Raw genomic sequence first — 18,730 nt, 5'->3', positions numbered from 1 at the left:
TCGGAAGACATCAGGCTCACCTGGGCTATCCAGGTCAGGGCACTGTGCCCCCTTAAGAGAGGTTTAATGGCGTGACATTTACCATGTGGTGTTCCTTATCTCCATACCATGAAAACACTCCAGCTGCCCATGAACACACGCCTTCTATTAAAGGGGCAGGACATCTTTTCTCCAGATTGTCAGCAATTCTCCAGATTGTTGCAACGGCTCTAGGAGGCAGTTCTAGGCATAAGGGGGAGGAAAGGTGCAGTTGTCAGAGGGAGCCGGAGGAACAGAAGTCTAAGAGTATACACATAGTGCCTAAGTCTAATTTTGTAGTTGGTTATCCAGATTTAATAATTGCATTACCTGGAAAGTCTGTGTATGGTTGAAAAATGGCTTTTCCTCTCTCTGTCTCTGCACAAACATTGCCAAATGCTTAGATGAGAAACTCTCATGTTTCATGCTGATTTCTACCAAGTGCCTTCAGACACTTCTAAGCTCCCCTGTCTTCTCTAAGGAGTGCCTGTCTGTTGGGAAATGTACCTTGTCTCCTAAAAAAATATATGTATATATTCCAAGGCCACAGGCTTTTCATAGCTCCAGAAAGTCCTGTGGGCAGATGGAAGAGGAGATAAGAGCAGGGCAAGCCCCCTGCGTTCCCGGAACCCACAGGGCTGGGCCATAACACCAGGCAAGTGCACAATGCTTGGCTGAGCTTTGATGACTATCGCCTGCTGAAAGCATTTTTGCCACGAGCCTCTAAACATCTAACACAAACCACAGGTGTACAGTTTAGGCAGTCATATCCTGTCTGCTTGGCACCGTGCCGAATGCAGGAATGGGGTGGGGGCCATGAGGTGGTATGAGCTTTATTCACAATGTCTTGTCATAAGCAGAGAGGCAGTGCAGAACTGCAGGCACTGAGAAGAGTGAGACATCTCTGGTTTGAATCTCACTTGTGACATAGCAGATGGCCTTAGGGACCCCGCTCAGCCCATCTTCTGTTTGGGGATAATGCCATTGTCCTACCAGGATCACAGTGTTAATGTACACGCAGCTCTTGACGTGCTCATTATAGGTGATAATTGCCTTAAGTAAAACTGCCATCACAGCTGTTAGCAAAACTCGGATGATTCCCAGTTGCTGCTCTTGTGAACGTTCGCTGTACTTTTTTCGAGCCGTTCTAAATTTTATATAATTCTGTCTCATTCTGTCCTTTATACATGCCACAGCCCATTGGCCCTTCTATTTATAATTTGTTTTCTTGCACAATCCTGTATATAAATATTTGACTCATGGGGCTCAGTGAATGCATTTGATGAAGTGGCCTCTTGTTTGCAAAAGTTTGTGCTAGAATAAAATCGTGTTTAGTCTTCTTAAAGTGCCACAAGGCTCCTGTTTTTTTTGAAATGTTAAATGTCATTATTTGCGCACTTGGCAAAAGGGGACAAAAACGTCTTTTAAAATAGCAAAGAGTCCAGTAGCACCTTTAAGATTAACCAACTTTATTGTAGCATAAGCTTTCAAGAAACACAGCCGTGGTTCTCAAACCACAGACTAACACAGCGAACTCCTCTGGATCTTTTAAAATAGTCACAGGAAAAAAAACAGTGTGTATTTTGACACACACACACACCCTCAATGGTTCTTGGAAGTGTGTGGATTGATGGTAAGCACCTTTGGCAATCGAACTGACCAGTAACCAGGGCCGATTCCAGACGGCCCTCTGCCTCCCGAAACGTTGCGCGTCGTCGCGCGTCATCGCACGGAAAATGCGAAATATCGCTTTTTCTCGCGCGAGTTTTGCGCGACCTTGCGTGAGAAAATGCGATATTTCGCGTTTTCCGCGCGACGACGCACAACGTTTCGGGAGGCAGAGGGCCATCTGGAATCGGCCCAGGATTAAACTGAATCCAGGAACCAGCATTAACCCCCCCCCCCGCCCCGCCCTCAGATGGGTGGAATGTAGGGTTGCCAAGTCCCCTTACTCTCCCAGCAGAAGAGGGAACCCACCACTCACCTTCCTGCCATGCCAGAAGTCCAAGAAGTGATGTATGATTACTTGTTTTATGTCTACGGCTCAGATAACGTTGCAGAAACAAAAATATGAAGTGAGTTTGTTCACCATGCACACTCTTTCTGGAGAACGTTGCATCTCCTGATAAAATGCTGCTGGTCATTGCTGTGTCATGTTCTGACTATGTTTCTTGTATGTGCAAACCAAAGAGACTCCATTTTAATCCTGTCAGTGTTTTAAGTGCTTCTTTTGCAGGTTGTAAGCCGTTCAGTAGAAGATATCTTAGAGAAGAGGAATGTTATGACTACAACCCTTCCAGCCTTGGGAAACTTTCACTTTCTCAGCTCCGAGCCGCTTGTTTTGAGAACTGTGGGGGGAGGATGGGGCCTGCAGGGGTTTGCTATTCTGTACCTTAGTTTTTGCCTGTCATTCGTAACAAAATGTCAGACAGTGGCTTGCTAAAAGTTGCAATCCAGACTACCTCTTGCAATGAGACAAGAATCCATTGATTTCAAAAGATGTACTGAATATAAAGCAACCATTATAGTCCACTATCCAAGATACTAGGATCTTGGCTGATACACTAGTATTGTTACGAATGACAGGCAAAAGCGAAGGTACAGAATAGCAGACCCCTGCAGGCCCCATCCTCCCCCCACAGTTCTCAAAACAAGCGGCTCGGAGCTGAGAAAGTGAAAGTTTCCCAAGGCTGGAAGGGTTGTAGTCATAACATTCCTCTTCTCTAAGATATCTTCTACTGAACTGCTTACCACCTGCAAAAGAAGCACTTAAAACACTGACAGGATTAAAATGGAGTCTCTTTGGTTTGCACATACAAGAAACATAGTCAGAACATGACATGCTGAACTTCATTGGTACAGAATTGTAATTGTTTGCTAGGTAAACAGTTTCACCTTACAGCCAGGGATGACTGGACCATTACATAACTATATCTTTGACCTCATATGGATTTTGAGCTGCCCAAATAATCATCATGCTGCTCCAGGAGAACACCTGGAAGGTCCATTCCCATGCCCTCCCCCCCACACACACACACCAACCAGGCAATTAGTGCCAGGGGGCAGAGGGTCCCTACCAAAGGGCCTGGGATCCCTAGTAGAATAGCATAGATGGTGCCACTCTAGGAATTTCTCCTAGTCTCTATAGTATTTACCCTAGAGATTAGGGAAATCCATACAGCATCATCAGGAAGTGATGACACATCCTTCTGAAAATCCACCCCCATCAGGTAACACCCACCCCCAAAATCTCACAGCATTTGCTGGCACAGGGCTGGGAACTCTAATGGTGCCGGAGGAAAATGAAGTTTAGCAAGAGATGGAGCTCAGCCAGGATGTGATGTCATAGAGTCTGTTCTCTAAAGTTGCCGTTTCCTTTAGGGGAAGTGATCTCTGCAGTATGGACATCAGCTGTAATCCTGGGAGAACCTCCAGGCCCCACCTAAAAGTTAGCAACTGTAATTCCAAAGTGATTCCTGTTGAAATGGCCTGGACCTGGATAGCCCAGGCGAGCCTGATCTCGTCAGATCTCGGAAGCTAAGCAGGGTCGGCCTTGGTTAGTAATTGGATGGGAGACCTCCAAGGAAGACCAGGGTTGCTCTGCAGAGGCAGGCAATGGCAAACCACCTCTGTTGGTCTCTTGCCTTGAAAACCCCACCAGGGATCACTAGTCTGCTGTGACTTGACGGGACTCTTCACTACCACCCACTGAAATCAGTCGCCAGGATCAAAGACTCCTTCACAGGCATTCTCAATTTCCTCTTCCTACTGTAAGTTCCTCTGACGGAATCAGGTAACCAGAGCAGGCCATGATTTTCAGGAATAGCTTTTGTAGGGTTCCCAGGTGTCTGCCAGTGGCAGGCAAGCTCCCGGCGGTTTGCCGTGGTACCATCCAGTCATTCGCTACCTGAATGTACACCACCATTCTGAGCTCCTTGGACAAAAAAACTGAAAGACGGAAAGACATGCTCAGCAATGTCCAAGAAGCTTTATGGCTGAACCACAGTTTCCTCAGCCTGTGTCCAATGCGTCCATCTCACCGGGATCCATTCTAAGTAGCCTCCCTGCCAGTCTCCTACTAGTTGGGGGGGGGGGGCTATATGGTCCATCTGCCCCCCCATGTGCCCGGGGTGTGTTAGAGTTCACCAACCTGCACCTCCCCACTCTTTCCCCGTGTGTATGGTGTGCAGGGAAAGGGGAATGACGCCCCATCTGGGATACTGAAATGTGTACTGCTATGTTGAGATGTGATTTTATTGTTCTACAGTTTTATCTGTTATAATTTATCTATTGCTGTAACCTGCCCAAAGCCCACTCGCGGGGAGGGTGGGCTATAAATGTAATCAATCATTCATTCAATCAATCCATCAATCAAGGCCATTCACTCGATTCATGCTGTAAGAAATCTGTCCTTCAGGCAAGGTGGTTCAGTAACAGGGCTGATGGGGCAAAGGAGGTAATTGGATTAGAGTTGCTAGGAAGGCTGGGACTTACCGGGGATGCAATTGGAATCCCTGGCATAATCCCATCACTTCCAATGCAATCTGGAAGTGACGTCATCATGCCAGGGGAGACATTCTGGCATTTGCCCAAAACTCTACCTTTGGTCGAACCATAGAGTTCTAGCCAAATGCTAGAGCGTTCACCCAACATGATGACATCACATCCAGGTCTTGCTGAAAGTGGCGTCGTTATGCAGGGAACACCAATTGCACACACACCCCATTTCACACCCCCATTTTTCTCTCACCACCCATCTGTGTTAGCAGTCAAACCTTCCCTCATACTAAAGGGCAGTTTATGAATAATGGCAATATCATAAACCCCTTTCTGTTCATGCGCCCTGACCACGAGGCATGCTGCCTAGCTAGGCAGAATGGATCTTGACCTATCTGGTGTCGGAAAATTACTGTAATGTGAGTCATGATGCAAGTCTAATGTTGCGCTCAGGACAGAGGTGCGAGTTCTGGACATCAGCCAGGCAGGTTAGCTCACCAGTTGGCCAGGCAGGTAAACAGCAGGGCAGTCCGTTAGAGAAAGAGTCAGTGGTCCAGGTCAAGTCCAAAGAAGTCAGTCCAAATGAGAGGTCCAAAGCAAAGCCGAGGTCAGAATCCAGGAGGTCAGTTCAACGGGGAGCAGGGTACATGGCGGGCTTCCACGCTTCCAGGCACGAGGCTCCAGTCGCAGGGAGGGGTGAGCTAGGTTGCTTCTACACTGAGCTCTGCTCAGCGTCTTCCCTTTATACTCCTCCCTGGTTGGAAGGGTGAGGGGCAGGTGTTCCCTCTTCCTCGCTCTCCTGGGTCAGTTCCACTTGATGCTGTGCTTGCAGGCATGCGCTCCTGCATCTCTCCCACACAGCTGCCCTTGTCTGGGTCTTCTGTCTTGTGGCTGGCTCGGGAGACTCAGCCCTTCTCGATGCCTGTGTCCCTTTTCCCCTGCACTCATCCTCACCTCTGGTGGCTTCCCAAGGTTCCTGGCTGCGCCTCCAGCTGCTCCGCTCCAAGCTTTCCTGGCATCACAGCTGGCTCTGGCATTGGCTTCTCTGCCCTCAGGGCTGGCTCCCCTGGCTCCTCGGCCTCCGAAGAGGACTCACTGGCAGGTAGCACCGTACCAGACCGACCCTGGCCAGGCTGGCCCACGACATCTAGCCAACTGCCCTACACTCCTGAGATGTGCAAAGACTTAAGACAAAAGAGATCTTACAGGTTCCTGAGTTAATCTCATTCTCACCCTTCTGATCTCCCCCTTCCCACCTTTTCTGTGGGTCATCAATCACCTTTTAACCTATAGTACTGCCCAGATATGCTCAATCAAGCCTTTCCTGATTTATTATCTCACCTCCAGAGACTGCCGTCAAACTATTGTTTTGGGGGCAGAAGATGTGATCCTACCCATGGTTACATCCCCCAGTATAATTGGGCTCACAGTCATAGCTATGTACATGTGTCCTGGGATCCTACGTTCACCCTCCGATGTGTGCCTGAGCCTTCCTTCTCTTGCCGTGAAGCACCAGTCACTCATCGGCTACTCTCTTCAGACATCCTCTGTCTCCTATATCACCCAACACTGAATCTCTCTCCCTCTTCCTCCCTATTTTCTAAGTTAAGCTCCGTGTGTATGCTGTGCATTTTTCCTGTGTGTTTGCCTTTTACTACCCTTTAATAAAAACCATTTTTGTTGAACACCCACCTGTTTATTAGATCCAGAAGAGTTAGCCGTGTTTGTAGTAGCAAAATAGTAAAGAGTCCAGTAGCACCTTTAAGACTAACCAACTTTACTGTAGCATAAGCTTTCAAGAACCACAGCTCTCTTTGTCAGATGCAACTTCATGCTTTGTCAGATGCATCTGATGAAGAAAGCTGTGGTTCTCAAAAGCTTATGCTACAGTAAAGTTGGTTAGTTTTAAAGGTGCTACTGGACTCTTTACTGTTTATTAGAGAGTCCTGTAAGGGAATGATCCTGGTGTACATTGGTGGTGGTCCTGCTATTTACCTCCTCTTGCTGCGTCCCCTTGTATGCTAATTCCCCCAACTTGCAAAGAGACGCCCCCCATCTGGGTAATATCTGAGTGGCAGACAGTAGCAGCAGTTGGGGGGGGGGGTGCTGAGATGTCTCCTGCCCTCAGCACGCAGCTGGCAGTCCGTGACTGGATAAAGACCTAAGACCAGAGTGGAGCAGACCCATTTCTGAAGCCTTTAAGATTAGGGTTCTCAAGTGCCCGCCGGTGGTGGAGAAAATCCCAGAGATTTTCCCTCTTGCTGTCCGATCCACCAGTGATCAGTGGCAGGTGGTGAGCCCCCCCCCCCCTCTGAGGTTTCCAGCCTCCAGAAGGCACCCTGGGAACACACATGGTGCGTGCACTCCGGGGGGACGCAGCAAATTCACTTCTGGAAGGGGCATTGTTGTGCTGGCCTTGGTGCTTCATTTGGGCCTGATTTGGGCATGTTTGAAAAATGACCACGCAAGCAACACGAGTTTTGCCCACTCGCCCTCTGGGAATGTACAGGGACCTGGCAACCCTATTTAAAATTCTGTCCCACAAACTAGAGGAGAGGCTGGCATCTTTGCTCTGAGATCTCATGCACCTTCCCAGTTGGGCTTGTAGAAAGGTCGATTCTTGGTGGTTTCCTGTCTCATCCCAGCAAAGGGTGGGACATTCGGAGCAGCACATCGCCCCAGCCCTGTCGCGCCAGAAAATGGAAGCGTCCAGAGGCCGATCCAAGTCTAACCGCTGAGTATGGCGTAATGTTGCTGCAATCTAGGCCCAGCCCTGTGCTTTGCACCTGCTTTGCAGCCGCCTCCACGGCGAAGACAGTCGGCCCTTCCCTTGAGGAAAAAGATGGAGCCACTCCCTTGCCTCTTCCACTTACGGGAATTGTCTTGGCCTGAGTCACCCCTGGCATGAGGTGGGCCCTGTTGCCTTGGAAACGGGGCCTAGGCAGCAGCTGCAGGGTTCAGCCTCGCTCTGACAAAATGTCGGGCAGAGGGCAGGGCCTGACACCCACTTTCCAAAGCATTTCTCAGTAAAGCTGGGCCTCTCCTGCAGGGTGCCACAAACTCTGTGGAGGAATCCGGATGACTCACTTCTGTTTTGGGGGGGTTGCTCCCACGCAATACCCTCCAGCCATACCTATTTAATAGATTTTGCCATTCTGAGCACCAGCTGTCAGAATGCACCAGCATGTGTACTTCACTGTTTTCACAGTATTATTAGGAATTATTTGCATAGCACTTTGAGTATACTTAGCACTGCACAGAAACCGCAATCCCTGTTCAGCTGGACTGGTGGCTCTAAGGGACTTACCAACAAAATTTTAGGGACTCAGACTTCTTGTCCTTGAGATCTCCGGAGTAAAATACCAGGCGAGAGTCTTGAACCAAGAGGGTCAGGCTGCTAGCTGCTTGGCTTGAGAGCTTTGGCCATCACTGCCGCCACAAAGTTCATTGGGTTCCACCTTGAGTTATAGGCTTCTTAACTGCCTGGTACTGGCTGGTAATTTCCCACTCCCACTGCCAATTCTCCACTCTTTAGAAATTGAATAGTAGGAGAAAAATGGTCTCCATGGTGGTTTCCCCTAGTCTCTATGATCTTTACCATAGACTTGTCAGGAAATTCCTGTAGCATCACCTGGAAGTGACATCAGCTCCATCGCAACCTCGCAACCTCCCAGGTGCTACCACCACAAATTTCCCAGCACAAGCAGTGTGAGATACTCTATAGAGGTATCACATGTACCCAAATATTTCTAGGGTTATCAACCTCCAAGTTGGGTCTGAAGTCTCCAGGAACTACAACTGATGTCCAGATGACAGAGATCAGTTACCTTGGCTAAATTGGCAGCTTCAGAGGGCAGGCTCTAGGGCATCAACTCCCCATTGAGCCGACTCCCCTCCACAAATTTCAACTTTCCCAGACATGACCCACAAATCTCCAGGAATTTCCCAAGTTGGAGCTGGCAACTCTAGATAGTTCCTGTGACTCACCAGGTACTGCCTTCTGACTCCAGCCTTGTATACCGTACAGACTGTGCCCCCATTTCCACACATGTCTTTTCAAACAATCCCAACTTGGCACCATTCACAGACATGACACTTTAGTAACATAAGCAAAATGGAAGGTTTTGGTCCCAATGGGCATACAATCTAAGAGCTAAACTACACAATACGCCTGGCACGTGTCCTTCACGTGTCAGGTTCCTGCAAGTTTCCCTGGGAAGTATAGTCTGACAAAGAACAGCCACTTTTTTTCCCTAGTCCAGTCCAGGGAGATTCACACTCTTCTTCCTCCGGTAGCATGGAGAAGGGAGAAAAGCAGCAAGCAGCCATTTCTTTGTAGCTCTAAGGTTGCATCCACACAGCAACAACATCAAGCTATATGGAAGCAAGTAGAAAAGGTGTGCACGTGTCCTAGCCCCATACCATTAACTCCTGATCCTGCCACTCCCACTCTTTCTCTTTCATGTCTGCATAAAAGCACAGAGATGACAGAGGTCATGCCCTGAAATCCCCCTTTCTTCTCCCATTCCCTTTCCCAGCAGCACAGCTACAGCTCAGCTCAGCGGAAAAGGGGGGAAACCCTTTAAAGGACCAAAAAAGGGAGAAGGTTCCATCTCACCTCCTCATACTGGCTGCAGATGGAATGCCCATGTTATGTGCAGTGCCAGGTTTTGTGGGGCCATGTGCAGAGAGTGCTCAGGGTCCTCCTTTGCCCTCTGCTAGGTTTGCCTTCTTGCCCTCCCATCCACATGTCCCCACCTGCCTGTGTGTCTTTCCTTTGCCACTCATAAGCTCTCCCACCACCTGCAGTCTCAGTTGCCCACACTGCCTGCATGCCCTTTCCCCATTGGTGCTTGGTGGTGGGTGCAGCTAGGACCGCCCCTCCGATGGCCACCAGGAATGCTGATGCTTCGTGCACCACCCACATGCCTTTCTCCAGCAGAGGTAAGTGGCATATGCAGCATGGAGGCGACAAAGCACTCACAAACAGATGGTGGAAGGGTTTGAGTATGCACATCAGAGGAGACCCTGAGTAGGGAGTCAGTACATAGCAAAGGGCTCCACCACAAGCCATAGGCCCTGGCAGCTGCCCCACCTTGCCATGTACTGGCGCCATCCCTGATCCATGTGTATGCGCCACCTGCAGCCGGCCCACAGTTCCCCACAGCATTGCAATGCATTCAAGCACTTCCTGGGATTTCCCCAGTTTATTTCTGACCTTTCCGAAACCTGCTTTGCTCTGAATTTTTGGGAAAGATCACAGCTAAATCTGGATGGCTCTTGTGTGGGTGGGAAAGTTCAGATTTCCCACCCCCCATACTGCATTTTCCAAAGCCTGGTCCCCACAGCAGCCATGCCCTCCCCATGCCACTGGGGGGCTTTTTTGCTTTTTTAAAAAACCAGCTGTTTAATATATCTGTAATGATATCAGGAGAAAAGTGTATCTCTGCAATGAATGGGGAATGTACTTTTTTTTTTAAAAAAAGCCGGGGATTCAGAGAACATACACAGATTATTATAACGATATAATAATATTCAATTCAATCAACCTTTAATGGCATATAGAAAAGAAAACAGGATGGTACAGAGAAAAAAGAACAAAATATAATATGAAAGAGTTGAACCATGTCAAGGGTTATTTCTGAAACTTGTGGCGCAGCTTTATAGCAAGTTGTAAAAATTTGCTACGTTCGCAGTTATATCGGAGGAGAAATCGTTTAAAAGAAGAACCCATCATATTAACTAAAACAGAGCTAAAATGTTTAAAACAAATATCAGCATAAAAAGGACAACAGAAAAGAACGTGGAATTGTCTCGATACAGCAAGTCTTGCAAAGACAGGGCCTGGCCGCATGTGCTCTCTTTTGGAATCTGCCATATAAAATCACAGATGGCAAAACATTAAATCTAGCTAAAGAGAAAACTCTGCATTGCTGTGGAATTTGCAGGGAATAAAAGTATGGAGCCATACAACCCGCTACCAAGGGAATCTCCAAACTCAAAGGAGAACAGGTTTTGTTAACCATACTGTATAGATTTTGGAATTCTATGTCCAAGATTCTACATTTAATCATTTGATATGTCCCCGAAAGCGGGAGCATTATCAGTGAGTCCAGAGATGTACCCATGATGGTGATTTTTCCCTCAGTACCCACTAGCCAACTGGACATTGCAGACTCTTTGAATAATATTCCATTGCCAATTTAAAAAACAAACTGTGAAACTGTAAACAAACTGAAAAAGTCCTGTTGGCATGCGGGAGGGTGCTTGCTTCTGTGGGGCAGGAGCAAGGAAACTGCAGGAAACTCTGCCATGGGGGAGCCCATTGATGTTGTGCTGCAAGGGCAGCTGTAGCAACAACAGGGGAAAATGCAAAACCTTCTCTGTCAGTCCCTGGCAGTTAGGTCCCTTCAAGTTCTCCCCAGTCAACACACAGGTGTTCCAGTTGCAGCAACTTTATTAGAGATCCATACAGTTCAAGGTGTTCACACAAAGGTAGTAATTGGCAGAAGTGACTATTCAAAAAAGGGCACTATTAATTATAGGGAAACTTCCCACCCTTTGGGTCCGTTGACATTCTGGCGCGAAAACCCCAAAGAGTTACATGGGAACTGATTAGACAGAGTACAGAATGAAATCATCGCAGTCTCTGAGAAAAGATACATTGCTCGCTGCCCGCAGCTTGCTTCCAAGGACACTTGCTACAGAAGTGAAAGTAAATACTTTCAATAGATAACAGACAGCCCCCACTGGCTCAGTGCATTGTAAGTTAGCAGTTTACACAGGCTCAGAGGATTTATACAAAATACAACCTTAGCAAACAGTTATGATCAACACAAAATGCATAACACAATATTGGCAGGTATGCTGGCATACATGACATTCTCTCCACCTGGGAAACACTTAAGTCTGTAGCACAGAGGAAATACTGGTACAAGGGACTCACTGCTTCCAGGTGCAGCCGCTGAATATCTGCTCTGAGGCCCCATTGACTCCAATAGCCAATTACCGGTAAATCTCTGTCAGTGCAATTAAAGGGAGAGCGCTTGGCTTGGAAAGAAAATGTCCATAAAATGAAGCTCTTCTAATGGTGTAATCCTGACCACACTTTGGTTTAATTTCCATTGAACTAAATGGAATTTACTTCCAAGGAAATATGCATGAGATCAATCTGTTTTGCAGGGTGTGCCACAGGCCAGGAGGACCTCTCAACTTTTTCATTTGCTTTCCACCCACCTTTGCAGAGTTCCTTTTTCACTAGTTGTAGATTTTCTGGGCTGTATGGCCGTGGTCTTGGCATTGGAGTTCCTGATGTTTCGCCAGCAGCTGTGACTAGAGATGGGAACTAACAGCAATACGAACAAAAAAAAGCCACGAACAACCCAATCTGCTATTCCCGAACAAGCTGTTCGTGAGGCCCCATTCTAAACGAACAGGTGGTTGTTGCAAGCCTCGTTGCTGTTCGCTGCTGTTCGTCAAGCCAAACAGTCTGGCACCAGCAAGCAATTCCCTTGGCAACTTAGGCAGGGATTGTCTGAACTCTGTCTGAACTCCTGCTGTTGCCCAGAAAACCCCAATCTAAGCCCAATTTAGCTTGATAGGCAGGTCTTCCTTTCAAGTGTGGAGCTCCAAATTTGTTACATGGAAACAAAGACCAGGGGGGAGGGGTCTCCCATCTCAAGCTTTGGAGAGGAAGAGACAGCTGCTGCTGGCATTTTGATAGAGAGCGTGCATTGGAGCTTGAATTTTCTTTGTGAGTGGTGGAATAGGAATCTACCCCTTCAAGTTCCAGGACTACTGCCAGGCTCTGGACCAAGCTATTATTTATTATTGGTACCTTTCCGGCTGCCTGCTCAGGTAAGGTTTCTGGGAGTGCTGCAGTAGGTATCTACCCCTTCAAGTTCCAGTGCTGCTGCCAGGCTCTGAGGCCAAGCTATTATTTATTATTGGTATCTTTCCTGCTGCCTGCTCAGGTCAGGTTTCTGGGAGTGGTGGAGAAGGGATCTTGACTTGAATGATGGCTGGAGAAGAGCCTGCTGGCCCCTATGAACAGCCAACCACGAACATGTTCGTGAACAGGGCCATGTTAATGGTTGTTCAGTCATGAGTCCCTGTTTGCAGCTGGCAAAGAACAATGAACATCATGCTCATTTTTTTTTCTGTTTGTGCCCATCTCTAGCTGTGACTGGAAGCTGCCATCTTCAGAGGCGTAGCACCAAAAGACAGAATTCTCTCAGTGTCAATGTGATATAAAATGACCTGCTAAAATTTTCTCAACACATTGACACTGAGAGAATTCTGTCTTTCGGTGCTACACCTCTGAAGATGCCAGTCACAGCTGCTGGCGAAACATCAGGAACTACAATGCCAAGACCACGGCCATACAGCCCAGAAAATCTACAACAACTAACGTCAAAAGGATAGTGTGTAGAGATCACATTTCATGAACCACGAACCAACATAAAATTGACTCAGCCAAACCCACCTTCCTGAGTAGATATAAATTACCTGCCAACATCTCCTCCACACTGTGACACTGAGAGATCTCTGTCTTTTGGTGCTACACCTCTGAAGATGCCAGTCACAGCTGCTGGCAAAACATCAGGAACTACAATGCCAAGACCACGGCAATACAGCCCGGAAAATCTACAACAACTAATGTTTTCCAGCCATGAAAGGCTTCGAAAATATTACTTTTTCACACCATGCAATGCAACAGCATCCTTCTTGAAGAGCAGTTAGAGGCTCTTGCTTAGATGCAGCATCAAAGAAATTTGGAAAGAAGTCGATGGCCTTGGACTGCTTCTCCCCCTTATGTATCATCACAATAGCTTCGCTTGGCTTTCTACAGGTGCCACCCTGAAAATGGACAAGATCAACAATCCCCCCCCCCACACACACACAGGCTGGCAACCCTATTTAACTTATCTCTAACTATTAGTGTAAAATATCTACTTATTTAACACATCATGTTTGCTTTTGCTTCAGAAACCAAATTTCTACTTAGTTTCAGAGTTCTGCAATCCTATTCCAACCTGGCCACCTGGATCCATGCTATGGTAACATCAAAACGTGACTAGTGTAATGCCCTATATATTGGTCTTCCATCTAAGTTAACTAGGAGGCTCCAATTGGTACAAAATGCTGCAGCTCAACTGTTAGCAGGAACATGCAGGAGCATGAACATCACTCCCATCCTGCAGTCACTCCATTGGCTACCTATCAGCTACCATGCTCAATTCAAGGTCTTGGTTATTACATACAAAGCTCTTCTTGGCCTTGGCCCGGAATACCTACGGGACTGCCTTCCTCCCTATGTCCCTCCACGGCAGCTTCGCTCATCTGAACAGGGTCTCTTGCAGGTGCCAGTCTGCACACAGGCAAAATCAACTGCAGCCCATACACGGGCCTTCTCTGTGGTGGCCCCTACCCTATGGAACAGCCTGCCTGAGGAGGTCAGGAGAGCTCCCACGCTCCTGGCTTTCCACAAACAATGCAAAACTGCATTATTCAAAAAGGCTGTTTTACTCAGATAGGAGGTCAGTATTGTAGGGAGGGGGTCTCGGATGTTTCACCAATGAGTTGGGAACCATGGGCTCCACCATTATGTTGCTTTACATATTATCTGTTGCTTTGAATATGTACTCATATATACTGCTTGTGATTCATGTTGTCTAATGTCAGTCCTAGAATTGATTATGTTCTGTTTCAGCAATCCTTCAACCCCAGTATTGGATCCTTGCTAATGTATAAATTCTTAACCCTCCCTATGCAGGCTGTCCACCATTAATGTGTATTAATAGCTGTTTTAATGATGTTTTAATGTCGATGGATTTTTATTGTATTTTAATATGTTGTGATCCGCCCTGAGCCCGCCCGTGGGAAAGGCGGAATAGAAATTTGAAATAAATAAATAAATATGTCTCTGTAAACTTGTATTCATTACCCTATGGCATTGTTTATGGAAATGTCCTTGACACTGTATGGAAATGCCTGCCCTTGTCCTTGCTACTGATTGTACTGATCTCATACTATGTAATCCTCCTTGAGTCTCAGTGAGAAAGGCGGAATATAAATGACATAAACAAACAAATAAATATAGCATGTCAGGAGAGCCCCCACTCTCTTGGCTTTCCACAAATGATGCAAAACCAAATTATTCAAAAAGGCTTTTTACTCAGGGCTGTATTGTAGGGAGGGGGTCTCAGATGCTCCACTAATGAGTTAGGAACCCTAGACCACTATGTTGTATTGGATTCGTGCTAATGCTATGTCTTTGTGAACTTGTATCTCTTTACCCTATGGCATTGTTTATGGAAATGTTCCTGAACTTTGTGAAAGGCAGACTATAAATAACATAAATTAATTAAATTAAACAAAAATGAAATTTGATCTGAGTTATTGTATTTTTGGGGGGGGGGGGAACCTAGCAGCAAACAGATGTGAAAATTATTGTGCATGAAAATGAAAGCAAAGTCTTTGACTCTGTACCTGGTTATACATCAGCATGTGCACCACTGTTCTTAAACCCTTGCTCGTAGAATAATTGTGGTGCACATCTTGTTCGCCTGATATTTCCTAAAACACAAGGATGCTGGACACTTTCAATAGTTTTTTTAAAAAATCCTTGGAGCAGAAAAATCTATACAAATAAACACTTTTCACGTATCTACTAAAAACAGTAGCTACCTTTCAACAATAAAGCTGTTAATTTAAAAAAAAAACTTTTAATCTTTCTTTGCGGGTGGGGTCATCGTTCCATGGCATGCAGAAGTTCCCAGGTTCTAGATTTACCTCTGTAATAGGCAAACTGCAAGAAATCGTAATGGAGGGGAAGGTAGTTGTCGATGGGAGAGAGCCGTCCGGGCCGCGTGGCCAGCTCCCTCACACACTCATGTTGACACGCAAGGACTTGCATGTAGTGATCTGTGGAGGGCAAAGAAACACAAAGCACATTCTTCGAATGGGAGCAAAGAAGGGAACATAAAGTACAAACTCATTTTCATTTGCTACGTGCTGAACTCTGTTAGGGTAATAAAATAACATAGTAAAAGAACTCTGGAAGTATCCTCCTGGATCCCAAGAGCAGCCATGAGCAAACTGGCCTCTGCTCCATCCAGCCATCCTCCAGTGTCCACCAGTGGCCAGTCAGAAGCCACGGGCCGAGAGTCTTCCTACACTTTACTAAGTACTTGGGTACGATCAAGTGCAGGATTGTATGTGTGGTCCTCAATTCACGTGCAGGACCGCCTCCCTCCCTATGTCCCTCCACGGCAGCTTCGCTCATCTGAACAGGGTCTCTTGCAGGTGCCAGGCTGCACACGGGTGAAGTCAGCAGCAGCTCGTACACGGGCTTTCTCTGTGGTGGCCCCTACCCTATGGAACGGCCTGCTTGAGGAGGTCAGGAGAGCCCCCATGCTCCTGGCTTTCCGCAAACAATGCAAAATTGATTCAATAAGGCTTTTTTACTCAGATAGGAGGTCAGTATTGTAGGGAGGGGGTCTCGGATGCTTCGCCAATGAGTTGGGAACCATGGGCTCCACCATTATGTTGCTTTACATATTATCTGTTGCTTTGAATATGTACTCCTATGTACTACCTGTGCTTCATGTTGTCTAATGTCAATCCTAGAATTGATTATGTTCTGTTTCAGCCGTTCTTCAACTTTGTATTGGATCCTTGCTAATGCTATGTCGTTGTAAAATCCTATGACATTGTTTATGGAAATGTCCTTGACATGGTATGGAAATGCCTGCCCTTGTCCTTGCTACTGATTGTACTGATCTCACACTATGTAATCCGCCTTGAGTCTCAGTGAGAAAGGCAGACCATTAATTACATACATACATACATACATACATACATACATACATACATACATACATACATACATACATAATGGATGACCTGTCCTGTTGATTTCATTGACTAACACAGTGTAGTCCACCTTGAATCACAGCAAGAAAGGCAGTCTATAACATAAATAAATTTTTAAAGGGGGCATTGCATAGCTTCCAGACATTTCTGGCCCTCCCTAAATTTTGCCCAATTTTTTTTAAGGCAAATCTGCACATCCAGGGAACTGAAAAGAAAGCTAAAAGTAAAGCTGGGACAATTTATCCGGAGGCAGGGAGAGGTCTTCCGTGCATCTGGTAAGCGATATACGCTCCCTTCTCCTCTTTCCTTGATGCTCTTGTCTCAGATTTATGTTAATTCTCTCGTTTGGCCAAGCAGCAAAACAGCCCGTTAACAAGCCAACCCAACTGTCCCGAAGCATCCCAGCCATGAATGCCTTCTAAAATAGAGAGCATCCAAACGCCTTAATGTTACCAGGCTTGGAATCCGGGGAATGTCGAACCCTTCACGCCTCTCACTAATTAAGCCCCCCAGTCTATAGTTAGCCGTCCGTATGCTCCCTCCCGTCCAGGGCTAGGGGAATTTTGCAAAGCCCCCTTAGAACGCAACGCCTGCCTCTGCACAATGGCGGCTGCCCCTTTCGCACAACACCTCTCAAGTTGAGGCAGTCGTTTCTTCTCTGGGGTCTGGGGAGAAAGACCAATTCCCCATAGATACCAGGGGTGTTGTGTTGAAGGGACAGTTTGTTTGGCTCAGATTGGATTACATCTAATCCTTTGCCAGTCCCTCTTACACCTCCCAGAGTCAATTGACTGGGATAGTTTAAATCTATTTAAAAAGGCGAAGAGAGGAGGCATTTGCTGGCATGTGCTTGGTGAAGACAGAGCATTTCCCAGGGAACATGCGTGGAAGGCCTAGGTCAGAATTAGACTGAATCCTCTAAAAACACATAACTGCAAGAGAAAAGAGCAAGAGCCCACTAGAACCTATAAGACCAACAAAATTTGTGGTAGAGTATGAGCTTTCAGGAGCCACAGCTCACTTCTTGCTCTTGTCTTGTCTCCTGCTTCAGACAAACACAGCTACGATGGTTGTTGTGGGTTTTCCGGGCTGTATTGCCGTGGTCTTGGCACTGTAGTTCCTGACGTTTCGCCAGCAGCTGTGGCTGGCATCTTCAGAGGTGTAGCACCAAAAGACAGAGATTGACACTGAACATAGCCTAACTCAAACAGGGCACAGTATCTTATTCCAGGACACCAAAATACTGGACAACACTTCCAACTACTTTGTCAGACTGCACAGGGAAGCCATTGAAATTCACAAGCATAAGCAAAACTTCAACAGGAAAGAAGAAACCTTAAGAATGAACAGAGCATGGTTTCCAGTTCTGAAAAACACCAGGCTAACAAAACACTCTATACCCGACAATAGCCCTGCAGAGAAGATTGGCACATCAAGCCCCAATCCATATGCAAAAGAACCTCCTCAGGATACAGTGAAGCCTCCCGCCATTAGCATTCCACACCCTGGGAAACTCTTACAGAATGACTCAGCTCAACCCCACCCCTCCTGAGTAGATACAAATGACCTGCCAACACCTTCTCCACACTGTGACACTGAGAGATCTCTGTATTTTGGTGCTACACCTCTGAAGATGCCAGCCACAGCTGCTGGCGAAACGTCAGGAACTACAATGCCAAGACCACGGCAATACAGCCCGGAAAACCCACAACAACCCTCGTTCTCCGGCCGTGAAAGCCTTCGACAATATGTCGTAACAAACCACGGCTACCTTTCTTGATCTAATTGCAAGAGAGAGACTTCTAATCTTGAGCCAGCTGTAGTAGCTTTCTAGAAAAGGTCTGTCAAACCAGTCACCTCCCAGACCTTTAACATGCATAGAGTGCTAACAGTGGCCGTTTCCACACACGTTGAATAATGCACTTTCAATGCACTTTAGTTATCCTTTAGAAGTGGATTTTTTGTTCCACACATGGAAAATCAGTTACAAATGTGCACTAAAGCGTATTGAAAGTGGATTATTCAACGTGTGTGGAAACGGCCAGTGTCTAAGGTGCTGTTAGAAGTGCCACAGCCCCTCCCTACTGCCAGAAAGGGCTCCAGATTTGGAGAGACCTGTTTAGGGAAGTTCTCAGAGGAACTTGGAAGCACATTCCTCCAACATGTTTATTTATTTATTTATTATTTATTTATCTATTTATTTCAAATTTCTATTCCGCCCTCCCCGCGGGCAGGCTCAGGGCAGATAACAACATATTAAAATATAATAAAAATTCATCTGCATTCAAACATCATTAAAACAGCAGTGTAATTCTATTAATACACATTTAAAACAGGA

Source organism: Eublepharis macularius, chromosome 6 (assembly GCF_028583425.1).
Source record: "Eublepharis macularius isolate TG4126 chromosome 6, MPM_Emac_v1.0, whole genome shotgun sequence".
In the NCBI taxonomy this organism is placed as follows: Eukaryota; Metazoa; Chordata; class Lepidosauria; order Squamata; family Eublepharidae; genus Eublepharis; species Eublepharis macularius.
This window is presented reverse-complemented; position numbering follows the sequence as displayed.